The sequence below is a fragment of the Macrotis lagotis genome, chromosome 1, assembly GCF_037893015.1.
Source record: "Macrotis lagotis isolate mMagLag1 chromosome 1, bilby.v1.9.chrom.fasta, whole genome shotgun sequence".
In the NCBI taxonomy this organism is placed as follows: domain Eukaryota; kingdom Metazoa; phylum Chordata; class Mammalia; order Peramelemorphia; family Peramelidae; genus Macrotis; species Macrotis lagotis.
Window position 1 is genome coordinate 614,502,538 of NC_133658.1, and position 21,285 is coordinate 614,523,822.

Here is a 21,285-nt window from a genome sequence, read left to right on the forward strand (position 1 = left end):
TTAGTTCTGGTCTTTTCATCAGGAAAAGTTGGAAGTCGCCTATTTTGTTAAATGGCTATATTTCCCCTGGAAGAGAAGGCTCAGTTTTGCCAGATAGTGAATTCTTGGCTTCATTGCTTGCTCCTTTGTTCTTCAGAATATAGTATTCAGGCCCTTCAGTCCTTAATATTGATGCAACCAGGTCCTGTGTAATCCTTACTGTGGTTCATTGGTATCTAAATTGTTTCTTTCTGGCTTCTTTCAGTATTTTCCCTTCTATCTAATAGTTCTGAATTTTGGCCGCAATAATTCTTGGTGTGTTCATTTTCAATCCCTTTCAGGAGCGGATCAATTTATTCTTTCAATAACTATTTTGTCCTCCTGTTCCATGATATCAGGGTAATTTTCCATCAGTAAATCCTTCGATATCAATGCAGGATTTTTCATCCTCAATCTTTTCAGGAATTCCAATGATTCTTACATTGTCTCTTTTGGATCTATTCTAGTCTTTTGATATTTTGGTTTTGTTTAACAGATTATTGTTGTCTCATGAAGTCACTGGTTTCCAGAGGTTCAATTTTTTTAGAGAAGAATTTTTCTTCTTTTACCTTTTGCAACTCCTTTTCCAATTGGTCAATTCTATTTTTGAAGGCGTTTTCCATTTGCCCAATTGTATTTTCCAAGGATTTGTTTTCTTGTTGCTGGGTGTTAATTTTCTCTTGTATTTCTTTTTCAGATTTTTTTCAATAGAATTTTAAACTCCTTCCTGATCACTTCTAAGAAGTCTTTCTGGGCTGGAGACCCATTCATATTCTCACATTCTCATATTCTCTGAATTAGGGTCTTTGAAGTACCTTTTGATGGACTCCCCTTTCTGTTGGCTTTTCTTCATTTTCCTTGGATATTGGGAGAGGGGCTTATTCACAGACCTTTAGAGTTGAATCCATAGATGCCTAGCTCACTGGGTTTAGTAATTCCAAGTGGATTGGCCAGTATGGGGTGCTTGCTTGAGCTTTTCTCTGGAGTGTCTGTGACCTTGATTAATAGCCCACTCCTTCGGCCTGAGGGTTGGTGGAAGCAGCAGGGTCTGAATTATCCTTGAACAGTGTGTGTGTTGGTCCCTCAGAAGATATAGTTAATGTCCTTATTGCTCACTCAGTACTGAGAAAGATCGGCTGCCCACACATGAGCCTGTGGTGAGATAGGGGGATTATTACTGTGTTTGTTCTAGGAAGAGTAACTTTCTTCCACAGAGATGGAGGGGACTAAACTAGAAATATGGGGACTCTGCTTGAAATATGGGGCCCATGACTCTGATCCCACAGACCTAACTGAAAGGATGGATGTCTAGCCACTGTGCTGGAGCTTTCCCATCTGCTGTGCTGGAACTCTCCCTCCAGCTCTCTGGAGCTTTCCCACCTATCCCTCACAAGCCAATGTGGCTGTTCTCAGGCTAGTCCCTGGGCCTTACCCTTCTGCCCCTGTGCTGGCTCTCTGTTCTGTGACCTCAGCTTACCCAACACTCCTCTGAGACAGACCTTGTTGGTAAATATTCTTCTCCTAGGTACTTTTTCTGGGTATTGTAGCTCTAAATTCTGTTAAGAGGTTTGATTCATCAGTTCTGAATGGAAGCCAGGAGATATTAGTACAGTATCTGGCTTCTTTCCTCCATCTTGGCTGTAAGTAAATGTATTACTTTCAATTGCAAAAATCACCTAAACCATCTGAAAAACTGAAAGTAAAGGACAGGATGTAGCAAAAATGGTGGAATCAAGGCAGGGACTCTAGTGTTCTCCCATCAACTCCTCCATAGACAATTAAATAATGACTCAAAATTCTAGAGTTGTAGAACCCACAAAAAACCAAAAACCAAAAAAACCTAGTGAAACAATTTCTTAGTCCAAGATAACTTAGAAGTTAGGCTGGAAAGGGATATTGCACTAGGGTGTTAGAGGAATACAATCCAGCATGGACCACACAAGGACAGATCATGTTTTAGCAAAATAGAAGATTTTGGAATGAATGAATCAGCAGTAGCAGCTGTTGTTGCTTCCAGAGCTCTCAGCCCACAAACAATATGAAGGAGTTAGACAAATGGTCAAAAGGAGACAGCAGTGATTTCTTGATGGCACTGTGGAAGCACTCTGATGTTTTACCCATACTCACATTCAGATTTCAGTCTTGGGTTATAGTCCCCTGGTGCAAAAAGGTGGACCAGAGTATGTTCCAGGTGAGTGGGGACTTCCCTCACAGTTCCAGGGCACAAAAGAGTGCATATGATCACATTTAGATCACAGCATAGGCAAAGAGATTGGTAAACATACTTCTCCTTAGGATATACCACCTTGGAAGAAGTGAAAATTTATGGTCACAGCCTCAAAAAAAATGAGAAAGCAAAAGAAAAACTCATTATAGAAAGCTACTATTGTGACAGCAAGGATGAAAACAGATACTCAGAAGAAGATTGAAAAGTCAAAGCTCCTACATCTAAAGCCTCCAAGAAAAAAATATAATTTGATTTCAGGTCATGAAAGATCTCAAAAAGGATTTCAACATCAAGAGACATAGAGGAAAAATTTAGAACAGAAATAAAATTGATGAAGGTAAAACATGAAAAACTAGTTAACATCATGCAAAGGGAGACACAAGAGATACTGAAGAAAATAGCATTTTAAAAAAATAGACTAGGCCACATGGTAAAATAAATACTTAAAACCAATGAGGAGAGGAATGCTTTAAAAAGTAGAACTAGTCAAATAAAAAGGGAGGCACAAAGATTCATTGAAGAAAATAACTTCTTTAAAATTGGAATTCAACAAATTAAAGCTGATAATTTTATGAATAATTAAAAATATTAAAACAAAATCAGTAAAACCAAAAAATAGAAGATATTGGCAAATATTTCATTGGAAAAACCATTATCCTGAAAAATAGATCCAGGAGGATATCTTAAAAATTATTGGATTATCTAAAAACCATGGTAAAAAAGAGTTAAGACATCATCATCATTGAAAAAACGTTCAAGGAAAACTGCCCAGGTATTCCAGAACAGAATATAAAATAGAAATGAATGGAATCAATCCATGACTTCCTAAAAGAGATCCCAAATAAAAACTCCCAAGAATATTATAGCCAAATATAAGAGTTCTCAAGTGAAGGGGAAAATATTGCAAGCAGTGAGAAAGAAACAATTTGATTGTGAAGCCACAGACAAGTTAACACAAGATTTACCATTTTCTACATTAAATGATCAGGTGGTTTGGAACATTTTTTTTGGAAGATTAAAGTACCTTAGATAGCAAACAATAATCAATTGTCCAGCAAAATTGAATGTGGTCTTTCACAGGAAAAGATAGACATCCAATGAAATAAGGGACTTTCAAGCTTTCCTGATGAAAAGACCAGAGCTGAATTGAAAATTTGACCATCAAATATAAGTCTCAGAAGAAGCATAAAAAGGTAAACAGGAAAAGGAAATCACAAGGGAATAAATAAGGTGAACAATTTATATTCATTCATGGGAAGATGATGCTAACAACTCAAAAAGTTTCTCCTTATTTGGGTAGGTAGAAAGAGGACAAATACAGAGAAAACACAGGTGTGAGTTAAATATGAAGGCATGATATCTTAAAAATAATATTAAGGACTGAAAGAGAAAGGTACTGGGAGAAAGGAAAATGGAGAGGTAGAATGTAGTAAATGATCTCGCATAAAAGAGTCAAGAAAAAAATTTATAATGAGAAGAAGGGGGCGGAGCTGAAGGGGAGTGTGTGAACCTTTTTTTCTAATCAAACTTGACTCAATGATGGGATGACATGCACACTCAATTGGGTATAGAAATTCATCTTACCCTACAGTAAAGTAGGAAGGGAAGAGGATAAGGAAAAAAGGAAGGGTGATAGAAGGGAGAGTAGATTGGGGGAGAGCATAGTTAGAAGCAAAACATTTTTGAGTAGCAACAGGGTAAAGGAGAGAGAGAATAGACTAAATGGGGAGATAGGGTGGAGTCAAATTCAATTAGTAATAGTAGCTTTTTTTTTTAAGCAGCTCCTGCCATTTATTAACACCATGTTGATTTAATAAAATTGCTGGGACTTGTCCATGGTGCTCTTGATATACAATGCCCTCATATTTTGCCAATTTTTCTTTAGCAAAGAAACCAGGAAGTTGACAACCAGAGCTGTTGTAGACAAGCTCATTATCTGAAATCTTCACATGGCCAACAGCTACTGCCAGACACAGCACCCTTTTCATCTGGAACTTGATTGTAGATTTAACCTCATCAATTTTTGTCACCATATTCTCATTGTGGGTGAGCAGAGATGGAAGCTTGCCATCTTTTTTTCAGACCAGGGCCCAGGATTTGAGGGATTTGCTTGATCAAGGACTCAGAGGCCAAAAAGGCATCATATTTTTTAGTCAGTTTCATGACCAATTTCTTGTTATTATCCAACTTCTTCAGGGATCTCAATATCCATGTGGGGGATGTCTACAGCTTTGGCCTCATCACAGTGCTGCTGGTCTCCTAGGACACACACAGAGAAAATTTAGGTCAGGGGTGTGTGGATTTGAGCCTGACAGTGCCTGAGAAACAGTTGTCTTTTGGGGGATCATAGTTTTTCAGACTAATCTGCACCAGCACATTTTCCAAAAACTTGCTGCATTTGCACTGGGTTCCATGCAAAAACCTCATGCACAGTTTCATAAAGTGTGTCATGAGCAACTTTGCTGCTCATGGTTGTTGTGTCATATGTATTCCAGGCTAAGAGCTATGAAGGGTTAACACAGAACTACTTATGCGCTTTACAAAGCAAGATGTGCTTCAGAGCTTAGATAAGGGAGTAGCTGCATGTCTGAGCTAACAAGGTGTATTCCCAGGCTCAGATAGATAGCGCATTCTGAGATAATTACCTTCTGCACTTTGTTTATCAAATCACTGTTTGGTTCTCAAAACAATCTTCACTCTGTTTATCAAAACACTGTTTTGTTCTCAAAACAATCACCTAAGACATACACAAGATATGCATGTGAAAAAAATGCTTGCTAACACGCTTATGTAATTGGTTATGTAAATGTAGAGTATAAAAGTATGTATCCTGTAATCAATAAACAAACCAGCTTATGCATCATATTGATGTCAGCCTGAGGTCCCTCCCCTGGACTCAACACATGGTGGCTTGCTGATCACAAACTGGGAAAAGGAGTGATAGTAGCTTTGAAAAAAAAACATTGAAGCAAGTTTCCCTGATAAAGGCTTAACTTTTCAAACACAGAGAACTCAGTCAAAATTATAAAATTTATAAAAAATTTATAAAAATAAGCTCCGACAAATGATCAAAAGTTATGAATAGGTTTCAGGTGAAATAATCAAAGTTATTTATAATCATATGAAAAGTGCTTTAATTTATGATTTGTTGGAGAAATGCAAATTAAAAATGTGATTTACTGATGTACTGTCTCATATCTATTAGATCAATCAGGACAGATTAAGAAAAGGAAAAAATGTTGGAAGGGGTATGTGGAAAATGTGACACTCATGCATTGTTAGTGGAGTTGCAACCTGATTCAACCATCCTGTAAAACAATGAAAAATTTCTTTGTCCTAACAATACCATTACTAGCTCTGTATTCCCAAAGGGATTATATAAAGGAAAAAGACCTTTATGTACAGAAATATTTACAGCAACTCTTTTCAGGTAGTTCGAAATTGAGAGAATGCTTATTAAATGTGGAATGATTGAACAAATTATGGTATGTAATTACAATGGAATACTATTCTGCTATAAAAAGTAGTGAGCTGATGTTCATGTAAAAACCCAGAAAAACTTACCTTAGTTAATTCAAAGTGAAATTTTCTGTATACAAAGAAACAACAATATTTGTTGATGATCAATTGTGAATGACTTTGCTATTCTAAGCATTATAATGAACCAAAATAACTGAAGGATTTATCATGAATAGTACTATATATTCTCAGAGAAAGAATGAATAGTGTCTGGATACAGATTGAAGCATACTTTCTTTGTAATTTTCTCATTTTTCTTGATTTTCTAATAAAACTACCTATAGTCACATGATAAACATAGTTTTAAATGCCATCTAACTCCTATCAGATTGATAATATGACAGAGAAGGAAATTAATAAATGTTGGGGGAGATGTGAAAAAATTGGGAGATTAATGCACTATTGTTGCTTTCATTCAGGAGAACTATTTGGAACAAGTCCCAATGGGCTGTAAAACTGTGTACATCTTTTTACTTAGCAAAACTAATAATAATTCTGAATCCTAAAGACATGTTTTTTTAAAAAGGAAAATTACTTTAAATAAAAAAAGTTGAATTCTTTATGTTCTGGCAAAGAATTGGAAATTTAGGGGATGCCCTTCAACTGAGGAATAAAACCAGTTTTGGTATTTTGCAGTCATTGAATACTAGTGCTATAAGAAATTATGAGCAGGATGTTTTCCAGTAAAATCTGGAAATATTTACACGAACTGAAGAAAATTGAAATTAGTAGAAGCAGAGAAGCAGTTTCCACAGTAATAGCAATAGTGTATAATGATCAACCTTGAATGACTTAGTAATTCTCAGTAATACAAAGATCTTAAACTAATTCAAAAGATTTTTGATTATAAATGCTACTCGGGAGCCATGGCAGAGTGAAGCAAACTTAAAAAATTCCTTAATATTTCTTGGTATTTTTTTAAACTGTTTTCTTTCACAACATGATTAAAATAAGAATATGATATTTATGACTGCGCATGTATAATCTCCATCAAATATTTTATTTTCCAAATGAGGAGAGACAGGATATAGCGAAGAATGGAATTATAACCTAAGTTTTTTTTAAAAAATTGTTAAAATTGTTTTTACATATAATTGGAAAATACTTAAAATACTTAAGCTAATTTTCTCCTCATTGAAATTAATTTATGCAAGCATAAACAGTTGCAAAGATAGTCTAATTTCTTCCATTAATATTTAGTATTTTTTATTGTATGTCATTTGATTAGAATTAAATAACATTTTCTTACTTTGCTCAAAAACTTGTTTATCTTCTCCCCTAGGATAAAGTCTAGTGCATTGAATCATAGAATCATAACATCTTAAAATTTGTGAGCTATCTATTTGATATTACCACCTATGACAGAAACACTGAGGAATAGTCATTCCACAATCTCATTTATACCACCTAATCAGATTCTAACCATTCAAGGTTCAGGCTAACATGTACTACTTTTGTGAAACTTTTTCTGACTACTCCAATCCATATTTCTGTCTGTCTGTCTGTCTCTGTCTCTGTCTCTGTCTCTGTCTCTGTCTCTCTCTCTCTCTCTCTCTCTCTCTCTCTCTCTCTCTCTCTCTCTCTCTCTCCTGGAATACTTTAACAATTGCCTGTACCATTAATCAGGCACTAAACTAACAAAGTCTTGCATTTCCATTTGATTTTCTGTGTCTTACTTCATTTTCTCCAATTCTAAATTGTAAAGAACTTGAGGGCAAGGACCATATTTTGCCATTCTTCATATCAACCATTGGTCTGATCAAATTGACTTGTACAGAGTAGGCACTCAGTAAAGACTGACTGATTACTGAAAATTATTCAGAGAAGAAATGCAAGGGATTCAGAAACAGTTTGAGTCCTTTTCTGAGTTTAAAGAAGGTGTGGAGCTCTAATTATGAACCACAGACTAAATGAAATGAATTAACAGGATTAGAAATAATAGCAGAATAGTATCAAGCTCTTCTTCCTGTAGAGTGCAAGGGAATAATATAGAAAAAGAAAAAGGGAGGAAAAGATAAGAATAATTATAATCATATTTGACTTCAAGTTTAATATATTAATTCAAAAACTCTTGAGACTTCTGCTCATTAGGAGTCAGAAATGATGGTTATAGCAAATTATTGCTTCCTAAACCAATGTGATATATGTTTAGATCTGATCTGTACCTATGACCAAAGCAGAATAAGCAGATTATTGTTGCTGACATGAAACATCTATCACATAATTACAATAGATATAATTTAGAAATCAAAACCAATTATTTTTCAAGCACAATTTATAACCCAAGATGGATTGGTCTTAAACAATAGTTTAAATAAAAATGAGAAACATACACATGATTAAGGGAGGTATACAGACCAAGTATATATACTAGTCAATATCAATGGATTTTTGATTTTCTCAGTTTTCTTCCATTTAAAAAAAATGACTTCAAACCAACATTAAATTAGCTATAATGATACAATTAAGAATTTAAGTTAATATATATTAATTTATGCTTAAGGCTTATGGCCAATCATGTAACATTAGCAGACAATTTCAATGCTTTATTAGCATCTACACAACAAAAAGAGAGTCAGTAAATGAAACTCTTGTGGACAATAAATAAATTAGTCAGTCAATCTATTAAGAACATGCTTTTTACTAGGCACTAGGAATACAGGAGCAAAAGAAAAATATACTACCCTGGAGGTACTTGCATTCTATCATGGAGACTATATATATATATATATATATATATATATATATATATATATATATATATATATATATATACACAAATTAATTTTAATGCAGAGAGCTTATAAATTGGATGAATGTGAAAATGCTTAATGTAAGTGAATACAAGCTGAGTTTTAAAAGAAAAGAGGAATTCTAAGATCGGGAAGTAAAGATAGATGATATTCTAGGAAGGTAGGACAACCTACCCTAGACAAATATTCAAGAATGTCAGAAATGGAGATACCTGAAGAACAATAAGAAAACTACCCACATAAATGAGGTCACAGATTCATTGAATAATTGCTGAAATATCAACATAAGAAATTAAGATATTTTCTGCTCTCTGCTTCACTGTATATTCTCTTGAAGGGAGATAGTTATTTTCCTCTATCTTATCAATCCTTCAAAAGTTAGCTCTTCTAATAATTTTTGATTAATGACAATATTCTTCCCTTACTACCCACCAGATTATTCTCTAAACAAATTTCAGTGTATTTGTTACAGTAGAAAAACAGTGTATTTATATTATTATTATTATTGATATCAACCAGAAACAAATTTAGTTTACTATTACCTCTGATCTGCTTTTCAGGGAAATAAGAGAAAATATTTATATGATAATTTTTTATATTTGCAATTATATTTTCATTTTATATTTCCTAGGCATTTTAATTTAATCTTGCTTCTGACTCCCTTTTTTTTCTTCATCTATATCTGGTATTACAGAGTGAGGGTTTTTAGAATAGATTCATCAATTGCCCAAAGATTTAGTGATGTTCATGAAGGCAAAGAGAAACTAATGTGTTATAGAATGATTTGCAACTATAAAGTTTACAATTAAAGTTTCTGATAAAAAGGAAAACAATGAGTCAAAAGATACTATTAATGAAAGCATTCTTGTTAGTTTGATTATTTTTTTACTATATAAAATCCTTACACATTTAAATAAACTTACATGTACAAATTACTGTTTTGGCATATCATATTTCTTTATATGTGACTATTATGGGTCAATTTTTTGTCTTTCTCCTGAAAGACAGGACTGTCTTTTCCTTTCTGTATAATGATTTCTACCCCATGTTAAAAATTTCAGATAACCCAAAAGGCAATGAAATGTCCTGTAGCTCTAAGTATGGTATATGCATATATATATATATATATATATATATACATATATATATATATATATAATATATGTGTGTGTGTATTTGTGTACGTGTACATATATGCGTGTACATATTTATATATGTATATTAAAAGAAATGATACTTTGCATCATTAAAGGCATCAAAGACATCATTTTCATAATTACGTGTCTGCATTTAAAAAGCAACACAACCTGAACCCCTCCTAAGTGTCCTACACACTGGATTAAAATGCAATTGTTTAATATTTTTTAAAAATGTTGAAAAAGTTAGATAAAGCATAGGTATTGCTAATATGTTGTTTTCTAAGCCAATATTTATACTGTAGGAATTCTTGTATACAGTTCAATGGTCCCTCTTTTTATTTGTGTTTGACACACTTGTTTAAAAGATATAGAGGAAAAATGAGATGGTTCAAATCTGATGTACAATCCTAATGCTAAACTCCTAAGCAGAAAATCCTAAAATATGCAGAGACATAGTTCTAGAACTTTGCCTCGATATGCACATATTGGTTTTATGATGGAGCATGAAAAAGGACTAAACATGAAAAATTAGCCAAAATTTAAATAGTACTTTCAAGTGTGCAAAGTGTTTTTACATATATTATCTCATTTGATCCTTACAACAATTTTGGAAGGGGTATGAGAGTAAGGTGTTATTTTCATCTTCATTTTCCAGATGAGGAAACTGAGGCTCTCAGAGACCCCTTTAAATAACTTATGCAGGAGCACTAAAAAAGAGAACCTTAGACTCTTCAACAGTTTCAAAATAATTGACCCTAAAATTACCTAAATTATGATTTATTTTCAGAGAAATGAAAATATTGAGTTTTACATAGGGATTATTATTATTTCACGAGTATGACCAGGCTTTATAGGCCATGGCATTTTTCTTTGGGCCAAATCATTCACTTGATAAGAGGGATAGCACTTCAGAATTTTATTTCAGAGATTCAGAGATAATTTTACTTCTCTACTTTTTTATTTTCCTATTCCTTCTGGTCACTGACATAGTTCTAAGTATCAAATATAGAGAAATGAAAACTTTTTAAACTTCATTTTTCAAGAGAGTGCCCCAAATTAGAAGGAGAAGCCACATGAAAGAATGATAAATAGAGTTTTTAATCACAAAACAATATTCCATTTCACAAAGGGTGATTACTCTCCTAACTGTAGGCAGCTGTGACTACTCAAGCAATATGAAACAGAAAGTTGAAGCAATTTCTCATATAATCAATGATTTTTAAAACCTCTTTTCTGGGGTTAAAGTTGTAGAGAGAATCCATTTTTGATGGCTTTTTAAAGACCTTTTTGACCTTTATTTCCCCCACAGCAAATACTTGAGTTTGAGCCAGAGTACAATGGTGAAGCTGAAATAACCCAATTCACTCTGAATTATCAAAACTAGAAATACAAAGTGTGCAAATTTAAAGAATCTACTCCAATTGCTCACATGGCTTATTTGTGCATGACCTGTGGTAGAGCATTCCAAGCTCACATTGGTCTGATCAGACAGAGTTGGACAAACTTCAATTTGACTCAAACATAGTAATGCTATCTTGATCCTCTTCAAGAACAAAGAATAACTATCCCCAAGCCTAGAAAATTCTTCCAACTCCAAACCTTTCTGCACTGTACAGTTGGCTTGTAGTAGTTTTCAAGAAATAGCAAAGATATTTTATTAATTTTTAAAATAAATTTCATTGATATATTTCATTTTAAATCACCCACATTTCCCATTATATCCTCTTCCACTTTTAATAAAGATCAAAAAGAAGAGGGAAAAAAGTTCAGTAAAAGTAAACCGCATAGCAAAAAAGACTGAGATTATATACTTTGCTCTATACTTATAGTCTTTCACTTCTGCAAAGAAGGGAAGAGGTATCCCCTCATATTTATATATTTTTTACTGCTAAATATCTTCTATATAATTTCACAACACTTTACTTTGATTTTTTTTAATCTTTCCATTCTCATTGCTGTAGCCATTGCCTATATATATATATATATGTATATATATGTATGTGTATATATATATGTGTATGTATATATCTTGTTCTATTTTATTTTGAATCAGTTTATGTCTTCTAGAGATTTTCCATAATCATCATTTTAACTATTTCTTATGGTACAGTAATATTTCATTAATTATTCTATAACTGATTTTAGCTTTTCCTTAATTGATGTATGCTATTTAATTGATGTAGTAGCTACACAAAAAAAAATTGCTATAACTATTTTTAAATTCGTAGGGTTTTTCTAAGATATAATTTTAATTGATCTGATGCCTACAATGTTCTCCTGGTAATGGTCACTTTATTTTGTATCAGTCCATAGGAGACTGCCCAGGATTTTCTGAAAACATACTACTTGTCATTTCTTTCCAGCACAGTAGTATTTTATGATAAGAATAAAATGCAAATTCTTCAACCATTCTCCAATTAATGGACATCTCTGCAGTTTCTAATATTTTGGCACCACAAAAGTACATACTGTAAAATAATGTTGTACAAAGTTATTTTCTCCATTTCTTTGATCTTTTGGGGAATAAGCATAATTTTAGTATTTCTCAATCAAACTATTAAAACAGTCTTGAGCATAGTTCTAAATTGTTTTCTAGGGTGTCAACAATTTTAAACTCCTCTTCTCTTTTCACCTTTCAGACTTGATAGTATTCCATCACATTTCATATACCATAATTTTTTCAACCATTCACCAATAGATGGGAATCCTCTCAAATTCCAATTCTTTGACACTAGAGAAAGAGGTGCTATAAATTTTTTGTACATGTGGGTATTTCCCTCTTTTTTGTGATCTTTTTGGGATGTAATCTAATCATGGTATTGCTGGATCAAAATGAATATACAGTTTTAGTGTCCTTTGGGCATAATTCCAGATTGCTCTCCAGAATGGTTGAATTAATTCACAACTCCACCAACTGGGCATTAGTGTCCCAGTTTTCCCACATTCTCTTCAACATTGATTATTTTCCATTTTTTATCATTTTAGTCAATCTAATGATTGTGAGTTTGTAATTCAGAATAGTTTTGATTTGTATTTTTCTAATCAATAAGGTTTTATAGCATTTTTTTCAAAATGACTATAGTCTGATTTCTTCACCTGAAAACTGTCTGTTCATGTCCTTTGACCATTTATCAATTGGAGAATTGATTCACTTTGCAATATAGTTTAGAAATTAGTCCTTTATCAGCAATACTAGTTGTGAAAATTGTGTCTCAGCTTTCATTCTAATATTACTTGCATTGGTTTTATTTTGCAAAAAAATTTAATTTAATGCAGTTGAAAATATCCATTTTGAAATTAATTATGTTTTCCATCTCTTCTTTGGTTATAACTCCCCTCTCTGACATATCTGATAGAAAGACTATTTCTTGTTCTTCTAATTGACTAATAATGCCAACACTCTTTATGTCTAAATCCTATACTTGTTTTGATCTTATCTAGTATAGGATGTGAGATGTTGGTCTATGCCCAATTTTTGTCATACTATTTTCCAGTTTTCCCAGCAGATATTGTTAAATAGTAAGTTCTTATCCCAGAAGCAAAATGATTTTAGATGGCTTGACCTTTCTTTGCATTTTTTTCAATTCATTTCCATGATGTTCTTTCTTTTGTTCCTCCTGTTGAATTTCTTTCTTTCTTTTTTTTTTTTAGGTTTTTGCAAGGCAAATGGGGTTAAGTGGCTTGCCCAAGACCACACAGTTAGGTAATTATTAAGTGTCTGAGACCAGATTTGAGCCCAGGTACTCCTGACTCTGGGCCAGTGCTTTATCCACTATGCCACCTAGCCGCCCCTCCAGTTGAATTTTGTTACTATTTTTTCAAGTTTTGAAAACAGCATTTTGGTAGGCACTGAATAAGTAATTTAATTTGGTTAGAATTTTCATTTTTATTTTTTTAATTTGGCCTATCCATGAGCAATTTATATTTTCCCACTTATTTAGGTCTGCTTTTAGTTATGTGAAAATTTCTTTGTAATTGTGTTCATATAATTTATGCATTGTCTTGGGAAGCAACTCCTGAAATATTTTTGTTGTCTACAGCAACTTTAAATGATATTTCTTTTTCTTTCTCTTGCTGTTGGGTTTTATTGACCTGATATATAGAAATGCTGATGGTTTATGTGGTTTTATTTTATATTCTGCTACTTTGCTAAAGTTCTTAACTATTGAAAGTAGTTTTTTTGTTGATTTTCCATAGCTTTCTAAGTGTACTATTATAGTATATAGTATAGAGTGAGAATTTTATTTCCTCATTGCCTGTTCTAATTCTTTTAATTTCTTTTTCTTATTATGAAAGCTAATGTTTCTAATATAATATTGAATAATATTGTTGAAAATGGGCATCTTTGTTTCAGCCATGATTTTGTTTGGAATGTGTTTTATTCCCATTACATATACTGCTTTGCTGATGGTTTTGGATAGATACTTTATCGTTTTTAAAGAAAACTCTATTCATTCCTACGTTCACTAGTGGGTTATTTTTTGAGTTTTTTTTGCAAAGCAGTGGGGTTAAGTGACTTGCCCAAGGTCATCCAGCTAGGTAATTATTAAGTGTCTTAAGGCAGGATTTGAACTCAGGTCCTCCTGACTCCAGGGTTGGTGCTCTAATCACTACACCACCTAGCTGCCCCACTAGTGTTTTTAATAGTAATGTGTGCTGTATTTTGTCAAAGCATTTTTAAGCATGTATTGATAAAATCATATGACTTCTGTTAAGTTTTTTATTGATATTGTCAATTATTTTGATTGTTTTCCTAATATTGAACCATCCCTGCATTTCTGGTATAAATCCTACTAGCTTATATTATATTATCCTAGAGATAGCTTGTAATCTCTTTGCTTAAATTTTATTTAAAATGCTTTCATTAGTATTCATTAGGGAGATTTTGTTTATGTTACCTCTTTCTGGTTTAGGTTTTCAGCACTGTGCTTGTACATAAAAGGAATTGGGCTGAACTCCACTTATTTTTTCCATGAGTTTATATAGAATTGGAATTAATTTTTCTTTCCATGTTTGGTAGAATTCAATTGTAAATTCAATTGGTCCTAGAGATTTTTTTTGGGGGGGGGGATTTCATTGATGACTTGTTCAAATTTCTTTTAATTATATGAAGTGCTTCATTCATTTTCAAGCTATCCTTTTGCAGGGACCATACTAATCTTCTCTGTATCATTTTAATTTTAGGATACATGCTCTGGAAGTATACTTTTGATATTACTCATTACTTCTAAATCATTTAAACATTTTCACTTTATCAAGACATTCATGGTATGAGATATTAGTTTATACCTAATTTCTGCAAAACTGCTATTTAACTTTCCAAGCAATTTTTGTCAAACAAGAAGTCAGCAAAAATTTGGATTTTGGGATTTATCACAAACTTAATTACTCTGGTAATTTGCTTCTGTGTATATTGTATATCTATTATATAGACTAATAACATCACTCTATTTCTCAGTTAGTACCAGAATGTTTTAATGATTATTGGTTTGAATATAGTTTTAAATTTGGTAGGATGCCTCCATTCACATTTTTCATGTTTTATAAAAATAATCTTGACATTTTGTTCTTCTAGATGAATTTTGGTATTTTTTATAGTTTTATAAAATAATTCTTTCACAACTTGATTATGATGGCATTGGCTAAATAGATGAATTTAAATAAGATTCCAATTTTTATTGTTATCTCAATCTACTCATGGATAATTAATATTTCGTAAATTATTTAGATATGTATATATTTGTGTGAATGATATTTTGTAATAGTTTTATATAAACTCTGGTTTAATTTCAGTAGGTAAACTGCAAAGAATTAATTTTTAATTTTCTGGAGCTACTTTAATTTCTCTTTTTATCTCTTTCTACTGGGTTTTATTAGTTTTATACACACATACATATATTTACATAGTAATGATTTCTGTGAATTCATTTTGTATCTTGAAATATTGCTTAAGTTGTTAATTTCTTGAATTAATTTTTTTAAATTGTTTCACTAGGTTTCTCTAAGTATACCATTATATATCATCTACAATGAGTTAAATTTTGCTTTTTCATTACCTATTTTTATTATGTCAGTTTTTTGTCTTATTGATATAGCTAACATGTATAATAATGTATAATACAATATTAAATTCTATAATAGTAGTTATAATAGACCCCCCCCCCGGAAGTTTTATCTTTTATCTCCATTACAGATAATACTGGCTTTTAGTTTTATATAGATATTACGTATCATTATTAGAAAGGCTCCATTTATTCCTGTTTTCTAGTTATTTTTTAATTAGGCATAAGTGTATTTTGATAAAAGATGTTTTATGCATTTTTGGAGATACTAAAGTGATTTTGTTGTTTTTGCTATTTATGTGATCAATTGTGCTTATAGTTTTTCTAATAATACAGTCCTGTGTTCTTGCTGTACATGATACCTAGTTATAGTATTATACCTTTGCAATACGTTGCAATAATCTCCTAGAATATTATTTAAATTTTCATATCAAAATTCATTAAATTTCTTGGTTTATAGTTTTCTGTCTCTATTTTTGCTACATCTACTTAATGTATCTAAATGAAATTTGTGTCATAAGAAAAATGTGTTATAACTTTCCAAAGAGTTTATATGGTATTGATTATCCTTTAAATGTTTGGTAAAATTCACTTGTAAATCCATTCACTTGTAAATCTGTTTTGCTCTTTTTCATTTGATTTTTAAAATTTTAAAATATTTTTTGAATTTTTCCAAACCTGAAACCAATGCACATTTTTGTTTGAGGCTTTGAATGTTACTCCTTTGATTTCATTGTTTTCTTCTTAGTTTGCATTTCAATTTCCTTACTATCATAGTAATTTTCTATGGTCCCAGTCTTTTTGTTGTTGTTGTTTGTTTATTATTTCCAACCTATTTTTTTAGCTTTATATTAAAGTTCAAGTCTGCTTCCAGTTTGGATGGTGACACTTTCCCTAGCTTAAGGTCTTTTTTGCTGGTTTTTTTTACTTGAACTGTTTCAGTGGGTCTTTAAATTTTCAGTTTTTCCAAAATGGTATGATCTAATCTGTGCTCCAGGATATAAGCAGTCACAAGTACTCTTTTTTCCAACTTGTGATCAGGGTCCTTGATCCTACTCTTTTTCATCTTAGAACTTACTACCTGGAATTATATATGGGCAGGGAAACAAATTCCTATATTCAGTGACAGCAAAAGATAGAAAGAGTATAGGAAAGCAAGTCTATAAAGCAAACATAAGTTTTCCCATACATCCCCAAGAAAATACTGTATAAATAGCATTATTGACTGATTAAAAAACAAACAAAAACAAATTTAAAAAAAATTTATTTTTATTTGAAAATTCTGGACTTTTCTGCTTTAAGTTTAATATTGAACAAAAAGTCTAGCATGACAATATTTGCCATGCCATGACTTTGCCAAATTTTTCATTACATATGTTATTTAGAACTTGTTCAAGTACTATTATATACTCTCGGCGTATCTTTTGTTTGCAGAAAGCTAGGGAAATTTTTTTTTCTTGGAAGCTTCTATCCTTTTATACCTTGTCTCTCCTATCTGATCATTTCACTTCATCTCCTTGCATTGGCAATGAACAGAAAGTAAAATTCCAAGAAGTTCTTGAACTATAGAATATTTTATCAATTTACACTGGCATGTTATGGAAACTCATCTCCTCATGCAACTTAATTCTCTGTTTTAAAGTCATCAAAATGATAGAAAAAAACGAGAGAGAAGAGTCATAGGTGAAATATCATTGAAGTTGCTGCCCAGAGTGTGTCATTCTTTTAGATGAACTGCCACAAACTCGACAAGTTGTTTTACAGTTCATCAACTGTCCTTCCCTTCCTCCACCAACTTTATTATGCTGATTTGAAGTTTTTCAAAAGGAACAATTGGAGAGTGGCTTCATATTCTTGTAAACTGTCACACAAAAAGAAATTTACAGTATTCAGTAATACTGTTGCAACTGCTCATCTGGCCTAGGAAATGTCTTAAAGAATGCTTTTGAAAAGGAAGCTGTATATCTGTGTTAATGTTGATGATGAACATAATGGTCTTAAAGGAGGATACACTGTTAGCTACAGGTTATGGTGGATTAAGAAAAATTCAGTTCAATTTAATTCAACAATATTTATTAAGTGCTTAATATATGAAAAATTTTGTTAGCATTAGACTTCAAAGGTGAAAAAAATCATCCTTGCCCTCAAAGAGCTTATATTCCAATGTTCAGAAATAGATAACATATATAGAATGTGAGATGAGAGATTCAAAAAGTTATCCTAGGAAATTTGAAGAAAGAGATCATGTTCATCCAGGGAGGTTCAGAAAATGGTTCACAGCAAAAGTGCCACATGAGCTGGTTCATGAAAAAAAGGAAAAATTTCAAAGAAAGAAATACAGTTGAAGGACAAATGTAGTCTAGATTTGGGGGATAGGTTACATTGAGAGCTAGAGAATGAAGATTGAGACTAAGGAAATGACTAGTCAAGGTTATTAGAAAAATAGGGTGCTGGGTGAGAGGTGGAGCAAGCCTGGGACAGTAAGTGGGAGTCAGATCATAGAAGCTTCTAAATTCTAAGCTAAGGAGTTTGCATTCCTTATCTAGGGGAAAGGGAGTCAGTAAAAGCAAAGGGCCACACATTTAGAATGCTATATGCTTGAAAGCTGATTTAGAACCAATTTTAAGCTTCACTTCAGTGTGAATCTAAGAAAATCACTCAAGTTCTTTGTGCTCTAGGTAACTGTCCTAAAACTGGGAATTAAAAAGAAGGTGCAAACATTCATGGGTAGAGTTTTCTCATTTGGATGTTCTTGTATCAGTGAAATCACAGATGAAATGCCTCTCCCTTTCTAGCTTGAATTCTAATTACTAATTTAAGTATACATGCTAACAGGACATCTGTCTTCAGTTAGTTATCCAATAGTAAGAGTAGACAGGCAATTGACACAGTAGTTGTGATGTACTAGACAATCAAGTCAAATATTGTAATAAAAATCTCTGATGTACCAAATCCTGCCTAGAATGGGACACATTCGACCTGGTGGGTACTAAGCTTTGAAATCTTTAATATTCTAGAGTTTGAGTATAAGCTAAATTTCATTAGACAGCCCAGTTTCTAAGAGAGGTACATATATAAGGAAAAGTCTGAACTAGGAGGAGTGTTTGGACATCTTTCCATTCCTTTAGTGTGTGCTACCTTATTAATTTTATCTTGCTAGAAGCTTCTCATTGTCCTAAATCTGTATTACCAGGACCCTGACTGTATTTTTGTGCTTCTTCTCATTAAAAAAAAATCCTTGTTTTATCTTTCACGCTCTTGGGGGAGAGTAATAATGGAATCCCTCAAGTGTTGATTAGATAACACTGTACTAAGGGAGATGGACCTTCTGAAAAAAATATGAATTTATTGTCTTATTCAAATAATTGATCTATTAATGAGAATTTCAGTTTAGATAGAAAAGAAGAATTAAGAATTTGGAGTTTGGAAAGAACAAGATGGTAGGGAGAATATAAATTTTAAAGAAAATTGCTGTCTAAGAACCACATCAATGAAATAAATAATGCTTTTCATAGGAATCATAGTAATTTGGAAGAATTGAAATCATGAAAATCTAGGGCAGTTCCATAATTTTATAAAATTATAAAAAATTATCAACTAAGTCAAAACAAAGGATTTTGCTATTAGGGAATGGAATAAATGCTAAATTGGTAGAGGCAAAAGTCGTGATTTTGAATTAAGAAGACTTGAAAATGTACAGTGACTCTAAACATTCATCAGCTTTGTAAAGTAAGGCGACTCACCTTCACCCTATATTTGAAAATATTATGAACCATCCAATCTACAAATTCATTGCTTTTCTTGAATAACCTCACCATACCCAGTTCCTTGATTTGTACTCTTTCTGACTGAAATTGAGTAGTGGGTAAAGGATGGGATTGGCTCAATCCCCATTGTTTTAGAGCAGATAGTGATTACATTGTTGCTGCATCAAGTGGCACACTAGTATTTCCTGTTAATCTTTTAATACTTTTTATTTGCTTTTAATCTGCTTTAATCTATTTGTAAATCAAATACCCTTCTCTTATATTTTGGTGGCTCCATGGACACTCAGAGTGAATACTGATCAGTCCTGTTTGCAAGGACTGTTACTGTCAACTTCACACCCTTGTTCTTCAAACTGTCATTACTATAATATTGGTGAAAAACTTTTCAAAACACTTGGTAATCTTATTCCATAAGAATGTCAATAAATTTCATTACTTAAAATTCCTCCTTGTATACATTGATGATAGACTTTCTCTGGGCTCAAACTAGATTAATTCCCCAAGTTTAATTGTACCACACCATGTTTTATAAATTTCATAAACACAAAAAATTTATAAAAAAAATTTAAGCCCCTTGAAGAAATTGCTTTTCTCTCCTAGTGTTGTGTGCTGGTTGGCTAATCTATTGCTTGCAACTATTGTGACCTATTTCTCGACTTAGTGCAGCTGAAGTCAAGTTCTCAGGTGAGTATTGAAGAGGTGGGAGAGAAAAAAATGGCAAGTTCTCCATTTATTTAGCAGCAAGCAAGAATTTAAATACACCTTTTAGTTCCTGGTATCTCCCATACACATGATATTCTGCAAACTGCCACTCAAACAATGCTTCAGTGCTCGTAAACAGTAGATGATCAGTGAACTCAGAAACTATACTTTCTCAGTCTTAGTGTTCTCACACAATGTTCTAGGAGTTGCCAAACAGGAGGAACAGATAAGAAGATCCAGAGAACCAACCAAGAAAATTAGACTAAAGGTGTACCTGGGCAAGAGGAGTGCTAGGCCATTTCCAGTCATGCAATGACCTCTCTGTGATCCTCAACAGTCCCTTACATCCTAGACCTAGGTAGTTCATACATGGATTTATCAAATCTATGAGATTTCTCTAAGAGAACATTTGGCTTAAAATTTTCATTCAGTCTGATGAAGGGGGTGGGCCTTATTCTTGTAAACTTAAGAATTTCATTAAGGTGGATTGTATTAGCAAAAGGGAGGCATGCAAATATCTTTTCAAATATATCACTTTTTAAATTCTTTTCCCATTTTTATTATTTTTATTATTTTATTATTTTAATAATATTTATTTTATTTAATATTTAACAATATCAATAAATATTAAATAATATTAATCATTAATATTAATCATTAAATTCATTAATTATTATATAAATTATATATTATATTATACATAATATAATATATAATATAATAAATTAATAACAACGAATTAATAATAACATAATAATATAATATATGAATTATATGAATTAATTATTATATAAATTAATCATCAATAAATTATTAATTATTGATATTAAATAAATATTAATAAATATTAAAATGTTTAATAATATTTTTATTTTTTCAGGTGCATGTAAAGATAGTTTTCCACATTCATCTTTTTTTAAAAAATATTTTAAAATTTTATTTTATTTTTCCCTCCTTACATGCAAAAATCAAGTTTAAACATTCTTTTTTTTTTTTTAGATTTTTGCAAGGCAATTGGGGTTAAGTGGCTTGCCCAAGGCCACACAGCTAGGTAATTATTAGGTGTCTGAGACCGGATTTGAACCCAGGTACTCCTGA

At 32.1% G+C, this 21,285-nt stretch overlaps 1 non-coding gene and 1 pseudogene across 1 annotated transcript; both read right to left on the reverse strand.

Moving 5' to 3' along the window:
* Positions 1 to 4,055: 4,055 nt before the first annotated feature.
* LOC141521966 (large ribosomal subunit protein uL1 pseudogene) lies at positions 4,056 to 4,715 on the reverse strand (annotated as a pseudogene).
* Positions 4,716 to 14,757: 10,042 nt separating this feature from the next.
* LOC141510519 (U6 spliceosomal RNA) lies at positions 14,758 to 14,860 on the reverse strand. Its single transcript, XR_012474993.1, has one exon. It is a non-coding gene; the product is annotated as a U6 spliceosomal RNA (small nuclear RNA).
* Positions 14,861 to 21,285: the final 6,425 nt, after the last annotated feature.